Raw genomic sequence first — 19,427 nt, forward strand, 5'->3', positions numbered from 1 at the left:
TCATTTCCCTACATGAGACGTGGATCCACAAAGTCTGCGGAGATATATTAATACTGCAGCTTGTCTTTGGGGTGATTGAAAGCTGCACGGCAAGGCGTCGTGGGAAAACAGGGTGATAGATTTTTGCATGAGTGAACGATGCGTTTGGGGGGAAAAAAAAGGAAGAAAAAACAGCACCAAAACTCACTGAGCAAGCAACAGCTTCCCACGGGAGAGGGTGAGGAGGGGAGAAGTGAGAGTGTTGGGGGATAAGCAATTTTCTGCCTGGCATCTGAGCTCCAAGCTGCAGGAGGAGCACATTTAGCCCCCAGCTTCAGGACCCTGTGGCTGAAGAAAAGGATTCATTTTCCCACCGAGGAACAGGTTTGGATCTATTGGTCTTACAGGACATGGAGGTCTCCCTGTAGCAGCAAGGCTGAGAGGTAGGTGAGGGCATTTGGAATTTCTCATCGGTGGTTGCTCTCCATGGACAGATTGAGATCAATGGCCCAAATGTGTCCACAGCCTTGCAGCACTGTCTGCATTGGGCTGTGGATCCCCCTGGATTCCAGCAGCTCCTTCAGTCCCCTCCTGAAGCCAAACCCTGGGTGTGGATGTACTGAGAAATGTCACTTTGACCCAAAACCAGGTATCATCGTATCTATCCATGCTTCATCTCCCACCTTTCCTCTTTGCCACACTGCCTTTGAGACCATTGACAGGGAGCTCACTGAGAAGGAGTTGAACTCAATGTTACTTACAGGACCCTTCGAACTGGGGACGTTCCATGACTCTATGACAATCCCCTCTCTATACTCGAGCTGCTCTCCTGACCCTCCTTCAGCCCCTCAAGATCTCTGCTTTACAAACGCTTTACATTCAGCTCTTCAATATCTTTTAGTGAAGGCAGCATTCCACTTGATCCCCAAACCATCACAGACCATTTCTGCACCCAGTCCCAAATTTCCCAACCTGACACTGTCACTGTCCTACAGCAATGGCTCAGCAGCAGATGTGGGACAGCCTGAGGCTTCAGCTGAGATTTCAGCTGAGGAATGCTTTAACAAAAGCATGCAGGTTCCTCCCACTAAGGAAAGACTGATGCCATCCTGAAGAGAAACCTTCAAAAGTAAATAACCCCATTTTCATGCCACAAACCTGCTCCCCTTGCTCTATTCAGCACTGTAGCTGCCAGTTCCCTCAGCACTGAGTTTAAATCAGAATTCAAAGGAGAACACCAGAGATGATTAAAGTATCAGTTTCCAAATGCAAACAACCCCTGGCATCTGCAGCTTTCTGCATCCTTCTCTCTAAAGCTCAAAACCTTCTCCAGCGTTGCTTGAAAATTAAGGGATTGATTTTTCCCAACCAACTCATGCACCTGAAGCACCTGTATCTGCAGCACCTGCAGGATTCACATTTGCTGTTTATTTTCTTTCTGTCTTGCAGCATTGCTGACAGTTCAGACAGATATTTGGTGCCCCAAACCTCCTGTATGAAAGGGAGCCTCTTACAAACCCGTCACTGGAAATTATCAAGGGTCCAAAGAGGGTTTTTTCTCAAACCTCACATTTATTTCTAATGGCAAGGCTGGAGTGTCATTGCAGCCCCAGTTTCTGGACAAAATTCAAAGAGGTGGTGACTTGGAAAGTAATGAATGAGTGATGTGTGCTTTTTCCTTTTCTTTTTTGCAGCATTTAATGCAACTGAAAGGTAGTGATGAAGGCAAAAAAAAAAAAAAAAAGAACTTTGCACGAGTTACTCAGACTCTCAATAAGGCACAAATTGCTTGAATGGGGTTTTGGAGCCCTGAGCAAACCAAAGCATCTCAGAGCATCACAGGCAGGTTTGCGTTGACCTGGCTTAGGGTTGCATGACTCCAAGGCAGCTGAGCTGCAAATTTGGGAATGAGAGGCAAAAAAGGGAGAGTTGCATTGAGATCAAGACAAATTGCAGTGAGATTAAGGCAAATTTCATATTTAAGAAGTTCCTGGGTTCTGTGTGGGGGAAGCACTGCAGGTTCCCAGAGGAGAGCATACCCAGCACTCCCATGAATCACCTCTTAATGGAACCCAGACAAAATTCTCATCTAGTGAGGAGTCCAGAGAGATGATTACCCCCAGAGACAGGGAGGTCATCTTGCAAAAGCAGCCAGGATACCCTATAGCTCAATGCTTCCTGCTGCTGCCGATGGCACAAAGCAAAACGTGAATGCCCTCGTGCTTTGCATTGCAAAGATTCACCCTTGTAACATCAATGTTTGGGGCTTCAGTGGCTGCTCTCACACACAACAAGATGTCGTGCCAGCCAGGTTCAGCACAACAAGCAATGCAAAGAACTGCACAGAGAGCAGCTCCATAAAGCCTTACTCTGCCCCAGATTGAGCACGTGTCTTACCAAGAACAGCCCCACAGGATTGCTCTACAGCTCCTCTGCAACATGCAAAGCCCTGCAGGCAGGGGTTGCCTTCTGGATGGAGCCCAGTCTTTCTCTGCCTTTGACATATAGGACAGAGTCTCCATATTGCGGAACATTACAGTAATTTCTGCAGAAATTCTCCTATAACTCAGGAGAACACGAGCCCAAGCCGCTCCCATTCCTGCTTTCTACTTGTAATGATATCTCCCTTTTTGCTCTCTCCCACACTTTGAGGCACTTTTTGCCCACAACCTTCCCATACAACCACAGCCATAAAACACGACGCACCCAACTCTGCAGCAACTCAGGGCAAAACATTTGTGCAGCAGTGGGGTACACCAGAGCCTGCAATTGCTATTCCTCTTTTTCCCACTTTTTTTTTTTTTTAATGAAAATGAAGTAAATGACAGTCTGTCCATCACTCATCTCTGATCCTACATGGACACAAGGGATTTCAGGCAGTTACTTTATTTGGCCAATCACATAACCTGGCAGTGAAGGAAGGCTCCTTCTTTTTGGCTCGCAGAGGAAAAGCAAAATGTTCAACACCACGTAGGGTTTTGGGGGGGACAACTGGCATTTTTCTTCCTCTTCTTTTTCTTTGCAAAGAGAATTCTGAAAGACATAACCACACCATGAATGGTTAATCCAAAACCATACTGTGAGCCCAAAATGCAATGCTTCAGCTTGCCGCTCAGGTTTTCACGCTGAATCAAGTTTTGTTTTCTGCTTATTTTTAACCTAAGCTCAAATGATAAACACACTTGCAAGCTCTTGCAATGCAAAGTGTGAATTCCACTATCCTCAGCTCAAAGTTCTCTTCTCCATCGCATCCCTGTTCTGTGCATCCCTTCCAACCAACTATTCTATGGTTCTATGATTCTGTGACCACGGAGGCTAATGACCTACATTAGCACCATTAGGACATGATCTCCTCCATTCAACTCAATCTTCAACTAGTCTCTGTCTGAAAATTGCCTCAAAATAAATTTTAATGCAGGTGAAGAAAGTCATGTTGGTAAACCACAGCCGGACAGGAAGCCTATGATTAATTGAGTCACTTAGCCACAACCGTGTCTGTGTTTACTGTTTTAAGTACTGATGATTATATGATGCACAAGCAAATGAAAATTAGTAAGTACGCTCTAAGCCACACAGATGCTCCAGTAAAAAAAAGGCAGAACAGAGCTGCAGCCTTTTAGATGGGACAGAGTTCCTTCAATATAAAACAGAGCTGTTTTTCAACGTTGTTCAACATGATTTAGTAGGAAATCACAATTTCAGTAAAGGTCAATAAGCTCGAAGCAGCATCATTTTCCCCTTCTGCACTGAAGCACCAAAAACTGCAGTGCAGGGCTGGGCTGCTCCTTCTCATCCATCCCCAACCCTGTGGTGGGATGAGCGTGTTTGCAGAACATCAAACAATTACTATGGGATGTGACTGGTGGGCAATCAGCACCAAGCAGCAGCTCAGCTGCCCTGGGTAGGAAATTACATTGTGAAAGCAAATGCGGCTCAATGTGTGCCACCCAGCCCAGAACAAAAAACAGCAATAATAAAGTACATGGATTTAGGGCAATGCCCTGAAATCACCTTGCATTTAGGATCATGCACGATGGCTCAGAACCCAGCCCAGCAGAGAGCTGCTGTACATGGTCTGATGGAGAGGAAAGACCATGTCTGGTGATCCAGCCCTGGATGTCGTGTCCGTGACATACCCATGTCCCCACTGCGATGTGCTCAAGGGCCCAAACTCCCCATTCCCACGCCCAAGCAACACCTTTAGCTCCAGTATGTAATTACAAAAGCCTCTCCTAGACTGCATTTTTTTCCACTTTGCCCTCTCCCTCTGATATTCTGCTCTGCACAAATGCGAATCCCTCCCACGTTAACCCCAGAGATTTGCATCTCATTCTCCTGGTCATTCTCTATTGTTCCAGGAGAGTTTCTCTGTGTCCCTGCGATGATACCTGGAAATGGAAATGACTTTCCAGAAGAGCCAGAAATGATGGGAATCAATCTTCTGCTCTTGCAGCACGTGGTTTCTGTACGAGTCACAGCGCTCAATCACCCACCTGGGTTAAACTCGGCCACAGAACAGGCAGAAAAGAAGCCAAAAAGAGAATAAACAAATGGGAGGAATTTCCTCCCTTATCACTGCAGCCTGTTATTAAGGCAGGTTAAGCCGTGACACAGTCACAATTCGCAGGAGACTTCTGGCATCTGTGAGGACTGATAAAGACTGGGAGGTTGTTATTTTTACTTTAACAACGGCCAAAATAATTTAAGGAAAGCGCACAAAGCTCAGACAGCAGCTGAGGTCTGGGACATCCTTTTGTCCATGTATCCATCTAATGCTCCTGGCAAATCACTGCTTGTGGCACATCGATGCTATAGGTACCAGCCATGCCCAGACCCAACGGCAGGCTTTTATTTCCCATAGGAAATCAATACTCCAGAGAGAGAAAGTGCACATCTATTTTGTTATACAGAAAGGGGTAAAGTTTGGACCCTGTCCATGTTGGCCCTGCCAGCCTGACACCTCACCCTGTCTGTGCAGAGACCCACAGAATCATTAAGTTTGAAAAATACCACTAAGATCCCCAAGTCCTACCCCACACCACCCTCACCATGCCCAGATACCGTGTCCCTTGGGCAGGATCTGGCCCTGACTCCACGTTTCCCTCCAGCCAGCAGGAACTGGTGGCATAGCCAGCACTACAGCACGCTCAGCTCTGTATTTCTACAGCTCGGATACATGCTCACTGCTTGTGCTTTTTAATCAGCCAAATAAATTGCACCGAGACCTCACAGCAGTTGGAAAGAAGACATCCAGCTGTGGGTGGTGGCAGCAGAGGTGGGAGGGCGATGCTCTGTGTGCCCCTCACCGTATCCCCAACCCCCAGCACTGCCACCCATCACCCAGAGCTGCATCCCATTGCTCCCATGCAGCACCTTGCAAAGCTCCTTGTGCTGCCATAAATTCACCCCTTAGCAGCACCGCAGTGTGCAGAGCCAAACAGCAGCTCTGTCCTGACAGCAAGGGCAAGAGGAAAGCTTTGGGGACTGAAAGCAGCAGCTCTCAGCCTGCTGTTATTAAAAGCGGTGAATTCCCAGCTGCACACAGCACAGGGTGAGCTCACAGAGGTATCAAACAACGGCGCAGGTGAGCTATTAGCAAACAAGTCAAAACCTCCCTTGCAAATCTATTAGTCTGGCAGCTCGTCAGAGTGCCGTTACATCTGGGGCTTATCACAAACATGCACAGAAATAGGTCAGGAGGAAACATGGCTGAGCAGCACAAATAGGGCTGTGGGCTGAGGGCTGCAGCACAGCCCCGGGCTCTGCGGGGAGGCAGTTTGCACCCTCACACTGCAAAAGACTGAAGTAATGCCACTATTTATAAATGGCCCTTTAAAAATAGAAATGTCACTCTTCCTTGCTAGGAAACTGATTTATTTTTTTTCTTCTCGTAGACAGGTGAGAGAAGTGAGGGGGAAACAAAAAATGATGTATTATGTTTATTATACATGGGAAAGAGCATTTTGATTTGGCTTCTTGTAGCTATATCATTGCTGCATGGATGTGGGGTGATGAAGTAATGGTGCAACATCTCTGGAGCTGTGTGTGCTCACAGGGCTCTGCACAGCCTGCAGCCCCCACCCAGCCCCTGGCCTTGGAAGTCCTCCATCAGTGCAGCTCCCAGCTCAGGGCAAGAGGAGAAACAGGGAGAGAGTGGGGATGGCAGGGAAGAGAGGATTGGGATGGTAAGGATGGACACAGCAAGAGCTGATGGAGATAGAGGGGACTGCAGAGAGAGGTCAGGGATGGTGGAGACAGAAAGAGAGGATGGGGACAATGGTGAGAGAACAGGGATGACAGGGATGGCAGATAGAGGATGTGGACAGTGGAGAGAAGATGGGGACAGTGAGGATAGCAGAGAGAGGATGGGGATGGTGGGGAGGAGAAAGGGATGCCTGGGGCAAGAGGATGGGGACAACAAGGACAGTGGAGAGAGGATGAGAATGATGGGAATGGCAGAGAGAGGATGGTGACGGCAGGGAGAATACAGAGATTATTAGAACAGTAGAGAGAGAGAATGGTGACATTGAAGAGAGGATGGGGACAGCAGGGACAGTGGAGAGAGGATGGGGACAGTGGGGAGAAGGGGGGGATGTTCAGGGCACTAGAGAGAGAATAGTATCAGTGAAAAGAGGTGGGGGCCAGCAGGAATACTGGAGAGAGGATGAGGATAATGGGAATGGCAGAGAGAGGATGAGGACAATGGGGAGAGAGGAGAGAGGATGGAGCCAATCTGTGGCTCTGGCACTCAGCATCACTGAGAGCTGGTGCACAAGGCGACGTGTGTAGGAGTTTGCTTGGAAAGGCAAATGCTGCACAGCCTTGTGTTAACAGCAAAATAACGGCCGACTTCAAGGCAACCAGGGAGCAGATGCACAGGTGTTTTGTTTGATTGCTGCTAGATTAAATCCCCGCTCACTTCAGCGTGTTGGATAAGGAGTCTGCAAGGCCGGGTTATAACAACATCCCAGCGCTACGGAACAGCTATGTAAACCAGAGGGCTTGTTTAAAGGATTGAAGGATGTGAATTTGCAAAGTAGATGTAAGAGCAGATCAAATGACACACTTAAGTGGAAGAACCTGGAGCTGTTTCCCCAGAGACAGTGTTTTCTGTTCCTGTTACTCACCAGGCACAGAGGGGCTGAGAGCTTTTGCTTTGCACAGGCAGCAGCAAGAAAAGCCCCTCATAGCTTTTATAACCCCTGTAGTCTCATTAACCCTCAGCTACAAAGAGCAGAGCCTGCAGGAAAACCCATCCCTGGTCCAAATGCACTGCTTTTATGACACGCACTGAGCAAATCTCAGTGGGTTTCCCATTGCTCTCCTTTGCATGCAGGTTCAGATGTCAGTACAGCCTCCAGCTTCGTTTTGTGCCTCTTAGCCACCAAGGAAAGCAAACAGCAATTCGTCTCTGCAAATGGGGACGGTGGCAAAGAAGCCAGACCTGCACACATGTGGCACATGTCAAATGCAAGTCTGGATGGAGGAAGGATGTGAGGAGCACCCTGTTTGCAAGGCTGGAGCTGGGAGCTCACCATCTTCCCACAGCTCTGCAGAGGCAGGGCAGCTGGTGAAAATGAGCTTCCTCTAGCCCTCAGTTTGTCCTTTCCTTAGGACATTCATAAAAGCCAATTCCCTTTTTTTTTCTTTTTCACTTGTGGGCCTTCCAAAGATTAATTAGTGTGGAGTATTTGAGTCATTATAGCTTGGTGGCTTCTGGAAAGGAAGAGAAATGATACACACAGGGGGGAGGGAGTGACAGAAACTCTGTGCAAAAGCACAGACCCTTCTCCCAGTTCTTCTTTGCTTTTTTTCTTTTAATAAAAAAGACCCATTTTAGAAGGGCTGCCAGGGACAGAGCTCAGCTCCAAAGTGTGCTGTTTGGCCAAGTAATAGGTTATTTAAAAGGTTATTTAAGCACAGATGCCCGAAGTTGCCTGCAGAGAAATTGAGTCTTCCTCAGCTGAACTGCGAGGGTTCAAATCCCACAGCTCTGGTTATTAATCCCACTAAGAAAAATGCAGCAAGGAGCCCCAGTGTGGGCATGCCAGCACCCACCTGCAAGGCAAAGCTGTCAAAAATATCAGCAACAACGCACGGAAAATCTTCTGCAAGCTAGAAAACGAGATGTGTGAACTCCAAGACCCCCGAAAGAGCCCTTCAGCTCATCTGCAGGCGGAGATCCATCAGACGGCAGCCGAAATCTGCAGCCTGAGGCTCCGTTCCCACCCGCCGGGCTGGCAGAAATCCAGGCTCTGAGTCAACAACTGGGAAAAGCTCCGTGCTGTGGGCACCCCTCCTGCTTCCACGGGGCTCAGCTGCATCTCTGCCAAAGCCAACGGCCGCCTTGGACCTTGCACAGCCTGCTCTGCCCAGGACGTGCTGTGCCATCCACGTTTCCTTGCTGCTGATGGCAGGGATGAACGACAGGAAAAGAATAAAAAAGGTTTTAGAGAAAGTTTCTCCAATGAATTCCCCCTACTAGGAGAGAAGGGAAAATTCCTATGCTCTAAGTATTATTTCTTTAATATTATATATAATAATAATAATCCCAAACTCAGCTAAGCTATCCACAAATGAGCAAAGACAACTGCACCAATGCACCCAGCCCGTCAGCCTTGAAACCACTCATCCCAGTTCCCTTTTCCACCCTGTTCCCACCTCAAAGCCACTCTCCAGGTGCTGAGCTCATTGCACTGCCTCTCCACACACGGCAGCCTGCTCCAATAGCAACTAATTGCTAACAAGCTCATTACAAGAAGAAAGCAGCAGGAGCGCAATGCCGGATTTTTTCTGCTCGTCTGCAAAGCAAACAGCTGGCCACCAAACTTAGAAGACTAATCTAATTAAACAGCAGCAAAAAAACCCCGACATCAATGGCAGAAAAGCACCAGGTGGGTGCAAAACGTCCCCTCCTCAGAGTTCATCATAGCTTTGGCCATTCTGAAGGTATCTCCAAGCCCTGCACTTGGGGAGGAGTGGAGGATGCAGGATGGGAGCTCAGCTCTGCGCTGCACAGATGAGGTGAGGGCTGGGGGACAGCAGACACCACCTTACTGCAAGGACAAGGAGATGGGGTGGGTTGGTGTGAAGTGTGGCTTTGGATGAAGGTTGCCAGAAAATATAGGAACTGCACAGTGCTGATGTTTGAAATACAGCTCCTTCTGTTAGCAACGCTCTTACTCAGTCTTTGCCATTTATTTGCTGTTTGCTTTGCTCTGCATCATAATCATAGAATCATAGAATGGCCTGGGTTGAAAAGGACCACAGTGCTCATCTGGTTCCAACACCCTGCTGTGTGCAGGGTCACCAACCAGCAGCCCAGGCTGCCCAGAGCCACATCCAGCCTGGCCTTGAAAGCCTGCAGGGATGGGGCATCCACAGCCTCCTTGGGCAACCTGTTCCAGTGCCTCACCACCCTCTGCATGAAAAACTTCCTCCTAATATCCGACCTAAATCTCTCCTGTCTCAGTTTAAAACCATTCCCCCTCGTCCTATCACTCTCCACTCTCTCCACCCATCATACTGGACATCGGGATCCAATTTGCCTCATGTACCCCCAGCACCTTCAGCAGAGAAGGAAGGGGATGTGAGCACAGCCTTTGAGCACAGCAGGTCTGGGGAAAGGTCCCTTTGTGCAAGGTGAGGACCCTTGGGTCCTGTCCCTTCCACCCTCCTGCAGCACATCTCTGAGCTGCGTGATGGATGCACACAGGGTGAGAAGGAGCAGGAAAGCAGCTCCTCCATCTCCAGCTGTGAAAAGCAAACAGGAGCAGAGACAACACAAGAAAACCATGGGTGAATCTACAGCTCATCAACCCGAGCAGAGCTGAGCCTCTGTGCAACCCCACCGCCCGCAGCACCCGAGAGAGAGCTTTGCAGCATCCCTGATCCCTCATTACAGTTCATGAGCAGCCAAGAATTCACCTGCTTTATCGTAACGCAAGCAATTTGTTTTGCAAAGTTTATGAGCGTTCCTTCCCTCCAGGGCCGGGTTTTACAACATTTGTTTAACCGGGATTTTGCAGGCTGCAATGCTGCCAGCTTGCAGCTGGCTTTTGCTCAGCTTTTGTACCCCTCAAACAGCTCAAAGGGACAACAGAGCATCCTGCTCTGACGGCTTCCACACCGGCGTTGTGTATGAGCTCTCCATCCACCTATTATTCAGTCGCTGCTGCTTTGTACATATTTAAAAGACCAGCAATTAGCGGCAGAATGGCGTGCATAATGCAATCAGCCTGCAGCAGGCGGGCTGCATCCCCCTGCTCCTGCTCAGCATCGGCACCCGGAGCCTATTTTCCTGACATCTAACATCAAAGAAGGGTATTGCATTCACAAACCTGGAGGAGGGCAAGATGAAAACCGAGCAAGTGTCAGCTTCGTGCTAACAAGCCCCGATGTCTCAGGAACCACTTCTAAAACAAACAGGTTGCCAGATAGCAACTGTTTGCTCTGTGTTTTGTCTCTCTCTCCTGTCTAGTTGCTGGGAAACCACCTCTGCGAGGCAGCTCACGCTCCCTACACTTGTTGAGTGCTCCCCAACAGAGGTCGGAGCGCTGCGCTCGCGTCAGTGAGGAGGAGAGAGCCCTGAACACCCCCCGGTGCTTTGAAAGACCCAACGTCAGCAGCCCCACTAATAAACTGCCTGCCTGAACGCAAGGCTCACGCTTGGCACTGGAGGTTAAATCATCCCTTCATCTCTTCCAGAGTCCATCTCTAACGAGGCAGGAAAGCAACAACGGAGGGCAAAAAGGCAAAAAGGCTTTGAAAAAGTGCAAGTAAATCCAAACAAAAGGCAGGATTTCCCATGGAAGGAGCTTGCATCAGCTTGGAAAGGCTGATACCTCCACCCTCTCTTGACGATTTCTGCTTTAGTTATTCATTTTTCCCCATTTCTTCACATGAACCATCCGGGAGCTCCATCCCTGCCCTGGAGCATCCCTTGTGGCAGCACTGCAGCCACTAATAACTGGTTTAGGAGACAGAAGAGCTGTCCTCAAGCTTTTTATTTTATCTCCTCAAAACCCTCCTCCTGGAAATGACATATTAAGTGTTTTGGGTTAGCAGGGCACAAAACTTCCATGCACTTCTATCATACAGATTCTGTCATACAGAAACATTTCAGCTCCTTCCCTGCCCTTTGCACAACCTGTCCAGAGTCACTCCAGGACATGTGCATGTTGCAAAGTTGTTCTCCTGCTTCCTCTCTCTCTTTTTCTTCCCTGTATGCATTCTTTTTTTCCTAATCCACCCCTTTTTAATAAAAAAACTTGGCACTGAGCTCCGTCAGCAGGGAGGGAACACCTCCAAAAGTCAATGCAGATGTTCACTATGAACCAGCAGGAGTTTTGATAAAACAAACCCCTGCATTAACCCTATGTAACTACCAGCTCTGCACCCAATTCCCCACAGGGAGTCATTTTCCATTTCCCCTATATATATATTAGTTGTTATGATGCATAGGGTGCTGGACAGAAAAATCCCTCCCTTCCCGAAACCTCCTTTCCATCGTTGGATCCAGGAGTGCAAGGATTGGGGCACCACCCCCACATCTCCATCGCCACCCAAGAATGGGGAAGACAATAAGGAAAACCCCAAAACCAGCAGTGCCTGAGATGCTAATAGAAAGGCAGACTGATGACTCAGGTAGGGAAAGAAATGCAAAGAGGATGCATTGTGCACTATATTTAATGCCTGGAAAGCACAAGTACCACCACCCACGTCTCCACAGGCATCTACCATGAACTCAGAGCCTTCTCCAGCACTTGGCATCTTTCTGTCTGCCCATCTGCAAACCTCTCCAGGTGTTTCCAGCATTTGGAGAGACATCCCAACAGATCAAACCATCAAATGCATACACTCCCTTCTAGTAAGACAAATACACTGCCTATAATCCCTTACTAACTCCTACACTTCTCATATTCAGCCTTGAAATCAGTGGGTTTTCTTAGGTGACCGCATCATTAACAACACATTCAGACATCATAAAATCCCCCTGAGCCAAACCCTTGGCCCGTGCCATCTCATGGTACTTGATATTTAAAGGCAAGCACTAAGGACACCCATGCAAACCTTCGTTCTGGGTTTCTTTTAATCAGGGTGCCTAATGGCTACAAAAGAAAGCTTGGGAATCTCATCTCTTGTGCTGCCCATGCCAGAAGGCAAAGCACAAAAACACAACAAAACTTCAACCCTCTTAAAATGGTATTTTTTTTTACTAACCTTCAGCATTGGTATTGCGATCCTTTCCTTCAGTGCACTGACGTGTAGCAATGCCCTCCCCTGTGCTGATGCATAACAACTGCAACTGAACTGCTTCTATAGGGTATGCAATACCATAAAACCTGCAATTAAGTGTTCTTGTTCAACACAAGCAATAGGGAATTGCCCATCAACTGAGAAATCAAAGGCACAGGACTCCAATGGAAACAAGACCAGGGTCAGCACCTGCAGCCACACAGGGCACTGCAGAATCTTTTCCAGCCAGGGGTGTATTTGGGGCTGGGAGCTCAAGAGGGAGCAATGAAGCCACAGTGAACCCCTCCAGCACCCCATGGAACACATGACTGGAGAGTCAAGGAGATCATACTTGTAACGCCTGGGAATGGCACTTTAATAATTTGATGTAAGAGGAGCAAGCAGAAACTATGACAGGTAAATGGCTTCCTGCAGCCACAAAGCCACCCCAGAAGGCACGGGGCCATCATCTCATCAAAAGGTCGTGGACATTTGTATCCCCAGCCCCAGCACTGAGCTGGAAAGGGCAGCTGAGAGTAGAGAAGGCAATGGGGAATCAATTCCAACTGCATCTGGAGATCGATAAGCATGGATGGAGGGAGAATACAAGCAAATCTAAGGGAAATCAGTGCACTGAAGAAGAAGCAAAGCTTGCAAAGACAACAAGTAATTGTATTTTTCAGAAGAAAACCATCAGCTTTGCACGCATGGCTCATGCCAGCCCAACCGTCCCCCCTCAGCTGGCTGCTAGCTGAAACCTGCTGCTGGATGCAAGTGTTGCTGCAGCACCCAATCCCGGGTGCAGTAAGTCACCCAAGGCCTGTAGGAAGCTTTGACAGAGAGAGGATAGGGATGCAAGCATCATTAGAAACAGAATGATGGATGTGTCTGATACTACGGTGCGTGCTGATTGCAGGGTGGTTGAGGTATCTGGCACTGTGTGCATGCAACGTCTGGATTTGTCAGAGTACACAGTAAATATTTTAAGTGTTGTTTTGCAGTGAATGCCTCAAGGCAGAGTAATACCTTATGCTGAAAATATCCTCCTGGAAGGAAGGATTTTCTGCGTTTGTATGCCAGAATGACACATTAAGTAGAGCATCAACCAGTTTAAGCAACCTCAGTGGCTCCCCAGAGCCACTGTTCCCACGACAGACACAGAGATGGCCATGAGCTGAAGACCCCAAACCCACCCCACAAATCCATGCATTGTGCTAGGGATGGTGGACACAACGGGGAGAGCAGAGGGGGCACAGATTGCTTCATTCCTTAGAAAAATCCCATTGCAATTGGGAACTTCTTGTTACAGCACCATGGGCACCTCGGGGATCCCAGAGAAGGGGATGAGAAAGCAGCATGGAACTTTGGAGGTCTCAAAGGATGGAGCATCCCTGGAAGAGTGCTGGCTGACACAAGAGGAGATGGGGCTCTATGTCGTATCCTTTTACTGGTAGCCTCCAGCAAAGTGCAGTTTTGCATTAATCTGCTTCAGGCGTTATCTCAGGTCTTGCCCAAAAAAACCTCTCAGTGGTTCTGCTAAGAAAATAAACAGAGCCACAACATTGTGAGGTACCTGGACTTAGAATAAAAAAATCTGTTGTTTTTTCTCCTTATAGAGCAGTGTTTGTGCAGCCCGAGTGTTTTGCAGCTCCATTATTTCATCCTTGCCCTCCTGATCAAGATTTGTCCTCTACAGAAGGGGATGCTTCCCTCCCAGTACCTTGAGAAAGCTCTGGTGAGAAAAATCCATTTGTACTTTACTTTGTCATTTCATCAGGGATTTCAGCCCTGTTTTTCTGGTATTGGGGTCACTCCAGACAAGCCCTGGTAGCTCCATCTCTTCCCTTTGCCTGATTGCAGGACAGGAGGAGGGATGGAGGGGTTCTCCTCACATGCAGAAGGAAATTTTCAGCCACCTCACTTGAAAGCAAAAGATGCAGAAGGATCTATTTGAAGCATCTCTCATTGACGCTGCCACCTGGATGGCGAAATCTGAAGAATTCTTGTTGGAACAAGAAGATTTGAAAGAGCAAAAACCCACTCAGAGTCCAAAGGACCTCATGCTGCTTCTGACTTCGGATGAAATCTGAAGCATCCTCCCATCAGAAACACAGCATAGGGTCCACAGCCCCAAGCAACATCTGTATGAGACCCCAAAGCCCAAACCCAGTGCAGACACACAGCACTGCCATGGAGATGCTCCTAGTGAGCATCCTCAACCCAACTTCTCCACTGCTCTATATGCTTGCAAAAAAAAAAATTATAATTAAATGTCAAATTGAATTGATGCAGTTTTTATAGAGGTGTGTAGCCATGGGAGTCCAGCTCTATGGTGAAGTTGCTGTTGCTTTTGCCCCTGCCCAGTGTTCAGACAGATTGAGGTCCTTCTGCAAGAGTGGGCTGGGAAGCACTGATGCATTAAGCCTAATAAAGCCACAGGATGAGGTTATTTATTTCTGTTGGGAACATATGTTGGGAGCATATGAAGATTTACATGCCCACAATAAGACACTTTTGCTCATTACATAAATTTATTACAAAATCCATTGTGAGTTCCCTAAAGCAGCTTCTCCTTCATTCCAGCTCCCAAAAGGCAAAGAGGAACAAAAAAACAAACCCAAACTACAAAGGTTTCAATATTTTCCAACTGTATTATGCAATTTCCACCCCTCCCCACATTGGCAACAGTAATTCCTGCTTGTGAATCACAGCTAATTATATTATAATAGGCCATTCTTCTTGATTTAATACCACCATATGAAAATCCGTATGTGAGCAAGTGTGGTCATCAGATTAGTAACAGCTCTAGTTCTTAATTTATGTTTTAATTTTATTAATGAAAAAAATAATTAAAGCACAAGGGTGCTGATGGGGACGTTTTGCTGGAGTTTGTTTGATTTCAGAAGTAAATCACAGAACTGGATCACGGTGATGGGGAACAAATGGCAAATACCTCCTGCCATTGAAATTATAGCACTTGGGGAGATGGTAAAACATGGGGAAGAACTCCCACAACTGACTGGGAGGAATGAGTGGCAGAGAGAGAAAAACAGCAGGGGGGAAATAAAGGAAATGAGAAAAAAGGATTAAACAAGTGGTGAAAACTGCAAAGGTGAGAGAGAGCAGAAATGCAAGGGGAAATAAAGGAATTGCTTCCAAGCAAATGGGCAGAGGAAGGCAAAGCATGTAGAGGTGTCCCACTGCTAACACCCTCTGTGGTTTTAAGCTTTCTCAAGCCATTTTCTCCTAGGTGTTTTTTTTTTTTTCCCGGTCATGTGCAATCCATCACAGAAGGATTTCCTGGCCCCACGTGCAGCCATGGCAATCTCTGTCCCTTCAATAAGAAAGGAGACCCCTGCATCCCTCCAGCCCTGCAGACAGCATGAGCACAGAGCCCTGACCCGCTGCCTGCAACCTCTGGGAATGGAAAACATGACCTCAGACAGAGCCAGGACCCAAACTTACAGACAGGTGATGATGCTGCTGATAGCCCCACACGCAGCCCTATCCTGGGATAAATGCAATTTGGCAATACCTTGCTATACAGCACCACTGTCCTTCCAGCTCTGAAGCAAGCTTCAGCATCCCTGACTTATCCCCCCCCTGGATTCCCACTGGATTTATTCCACCTCCCCACCCCATTTGGTTCCACGCCTACATAACAACACCAGGATTGTTATTCTTTGCCTTCTGTACACATTAGTAGATGGTTGGAGGATCCTGAAGCAGTTTGCAAATATTAATTAAGCCTTAGCAGAATTCCTGAGTGGTAGGTAACCAAAATTATGCCCCTAATTATATTAATTCTGCTGTAGGGCAGCAGGCAATTAGTTGGAATCTATTACATAAGTAAAACAAACCTATGTTGATGATTATACATTTAGCATGCAACTAACTGGTATTCCATCTCCTCACTGATGGCTCTGGCATAAGCAAAAAGCAAAAAGAGCATCTTGAGGGGAAAAAGTGTGCAAGAAAGCCCTGCCCAAACCTAATCTCCATCACAGAATCATCACAGGATCATTTGAGTTGGAAGGGACCCTTGAAGGCCATCCAGTCCAACTCCCCTGCAATGAATGGAGATACCTACAGCTCCTCCTGCAGATTCCTCTCTTCACTTGCCCTTCCTCTTGAGGAACACATCCATACATCCAAAGCACAGCGCTTTGGACCTGGGGTGAAATAGGATTGGGAGAAGCTCAAGAGTTGCATGGTGGCAGTGGGAAGACCTTGGCTGAAGCACTGAGCACGTTTCTTTCCTTCCTGCATGAAATAAGTCCCCATTGATTTCCTCCCAAGTGCTCACCCCATCACATTAAAACCCACTGTGTCCCTTTGCCTGGCACTCAGCCCCCACAGTCATGCCCAACAGGGAGCTCCAACACCAGGGTTGCCTCTTGTTGCAGGGCTTTTGTTCTCACACCTAGAGAAACAGCAACCCAAATGACATACACCTTCCATGGTAAGGTCTTATGGGCCAGCACTATGCAGAAAAATCAATGGGGAGGTGATAAAAGCATTAATTATTGCAAATTTCTCATTTTTAAATAAATTAACTGTGCAGAGTGGGGTCTCTGGGCTGCCCTGAACCCCTCATCCTGAATCACCCACAGCAGCACGTCTCTGTGTTGGTGAGCACCCAATAAAGCCAAACCAAACCAACCAACCAAAACAGAAACAGACAAAAACCCCACTCCAATAGTAATAAAAGGGACATGGGTTCCTATACTCCAGCCCCATTTCATAGCCTGAAATCAAATTTCTGTGATAATGAGAAGCCCTGTGGAGCTGCAGGAGTTCCACAGCTCCTGATGGATGCTCCCAAAGGAGGGAGCAAGCCCATCTTCACAGCAAGTTTCATTGCTTGCTGTACTCAGGCAGCACCCAGCAATTCTGTCTTGGATCCTCTGATGCTAACTAACACACAATTAGTGATATTACTTAATGTCACTGCAGCCTGACGATGAGAGCATGGGATTTAATGAGTAAGACTGAATCCAACTGGCTCCACACATTGGCCCTTCCACAGCACCTGTACAAACTGGGAACTTTAAATCTTCAGCTCCACATCAGCATAATTAACCCAACCTGCTCCCCTTCCAAAAGGACAGCAGCAGCAAGCAGATTTGCAGTAGTATGAAAGAAGAGAAATATATGTATACATAGAGCAGAATAGCAGTCTGAAATGGGACTGGGAGTACAGAGAGCAAAACCCCATGTCCCGGGAATAAACAAGAAATGATTCAACTCACACAGAAGCACTCAGGGATAGGGACAAGGAGCCTCCAAAACAACCCCGTCATTCAAAGCTTCCTTCTGCTGTCTCTCCCCACTTCAACAGGCAGGTTTTATTCTGAGGGTTCTTTAACCAGGATGAGGTCAGCAGCCCTTAATCCCAGCCCGTGGGGGTGTGTTGAACATTCATGTTAGTGCAAATAAATAGACTGAAGTCCATATGCAGAGGAAAAGGTAACCAAGACAAATTTTGGAGACAAAAGAAGTCACTGAAATAAATCTACACCCAAACTGAAGTGATACAGAGCAAAGGGATTGGCTGCTCAATCCTGATGCTCAGTTACAGAGAGAAGCTCCTTCCTGCAAGGCAGAGCAAACACTGCCTTTCATCACCGCACTGCCCAGTTCTGACAGTTCCACATTACAGCTCAGAAGGTGTTTCTGAAGGACACCAACTGCTCCACATCTGCTTCCCTTGGAGATGTGTATCAGAGCCAGCAAAGGCATTGCCATCGCTGTATCTTAAGGCTGGGCTTCCAGGTCCAGCTCATGGAAATAGAGGAACTGAACACCCTGACCCCAAAGCACGAGATCCCAGCTCACCTTACACATCCTGACGCCCTTTAATGCTGTGTATGGGTGACAAAAACCAACTTGTACAGGTAGAACAAAAACCAAGCGCTCACACACAGCCTCAGCGTGCCCAACTAAATTATTTTTACCATAAGTAAGCTCAATTTGCCCAACTCAACTGCTCTTCCCACCTGTTCCGTAGCAGTGAGTTTCCACAAATCCCCACTCCGCAACCCACTCCACAGGTGCACATACTGGGAAAAAAAGAAGTAACATCACAGCCATGCCGTGCTTTCGCTGCTCTTATCCTCATGCAATCCTTCCCTTTTGGTGCTGGAGAAGCGCAGTATCCACGGTGTTCCAGCATCACACCAAGGGAGGATTGAAAGGAGAGGTGATAACCTCGTGTGTGAGATGTACAGAGCTGGAAGGAAAGAGAAGCAGCTCTCATGCACAGCTTGCTTTCTTCTGCTTCGGATCTAAGGGAAGATTTGTTTGTTCCAAAGTACCTTGGTTTGGGGTTTTTTACCCAGTGAAAGTCACACCCAGAGCTCCCACATCACCCCTTGCTGCTTGACTTTGCAACAGCATCTGCTAACAGCAGCCCTGGGTGCTCCGTCCTGGAGGATTTTCTCTTCTCCCTCCACATTCCAGCAGCTGCCAGGTTGTTGGGGCAGCTCCAAAGAGACCACTTTGATTTTCTGTGCTGTGTATCAGGTGGGAATTCAGCTCGTCTCCTGCGTGCAGAGCAGCAGCGGCTCAGAACTCCCCTCTCCCTGCAGATAGCAGCCCCACTACCAGCACCAGCCACAGCTCATCTCCCTCCCTCCTGTGTATCTACAGAGATGGGAAGAGGAGAATAACCCAACACAAAATTCCAGCACATTATTCCAGCACAATAAACATCCAGCTGCCACCAACGGAGTTCATTTACGAGTCCACTCCGAGCTCTCTTTTAGAACTACTCCAACCCACCAACTCCTCTCACTGCACTCTATACTGCAAAGAGTCCAACAGGGGTTATTTAAGCAGGGATACACCGGTGACAGCTTGCAAAGCAGAGCCTTAATTTTAGGGGCTTGACTCCACAGCAGAGCCCCATGCAGACTCCTGCCACAGCAGCTCATCATTTGCAAAGCAAAGCACGCCGTGCAACAGCACGCAGCTGCAGGGTGCAGCTCTGCTGACCCAGGAGGGATTCATTCAGCATCCAGCAGGCAAAGGAGCTGAGCTGAGCCTCAGCCTGTGGCTGCAGACAGAGTTCACCTGAGGAAACTTTGCTTCCCAGCTGTGGATAGAAAGAGTTGAGATGCCACAGAGCTGGAAGCAACAGGAAAAAATGTCATGAAGTACCTCAGATGGCAGCAATGTTGGTTTGTTGTTTTTTTTTTCTTTTTTTTTTT

Source organism: Meleagris gallopavo, chromosome 29 (assembly GCF_000146605.3).
Source record: "Meleagris gallopavo isolate NT-WF06-2002-E0010 breed Aviagen turkey brand Nicholas breeding stock chromosome 29, Turkey_5.1, whole genome shotgun sequence".
Lineage (NCBI taxonomy): Eukaryota > Metazoa > Chordata > Aves > Galliformes > Phasianidae > Meleagris > Meleagris gallopavo.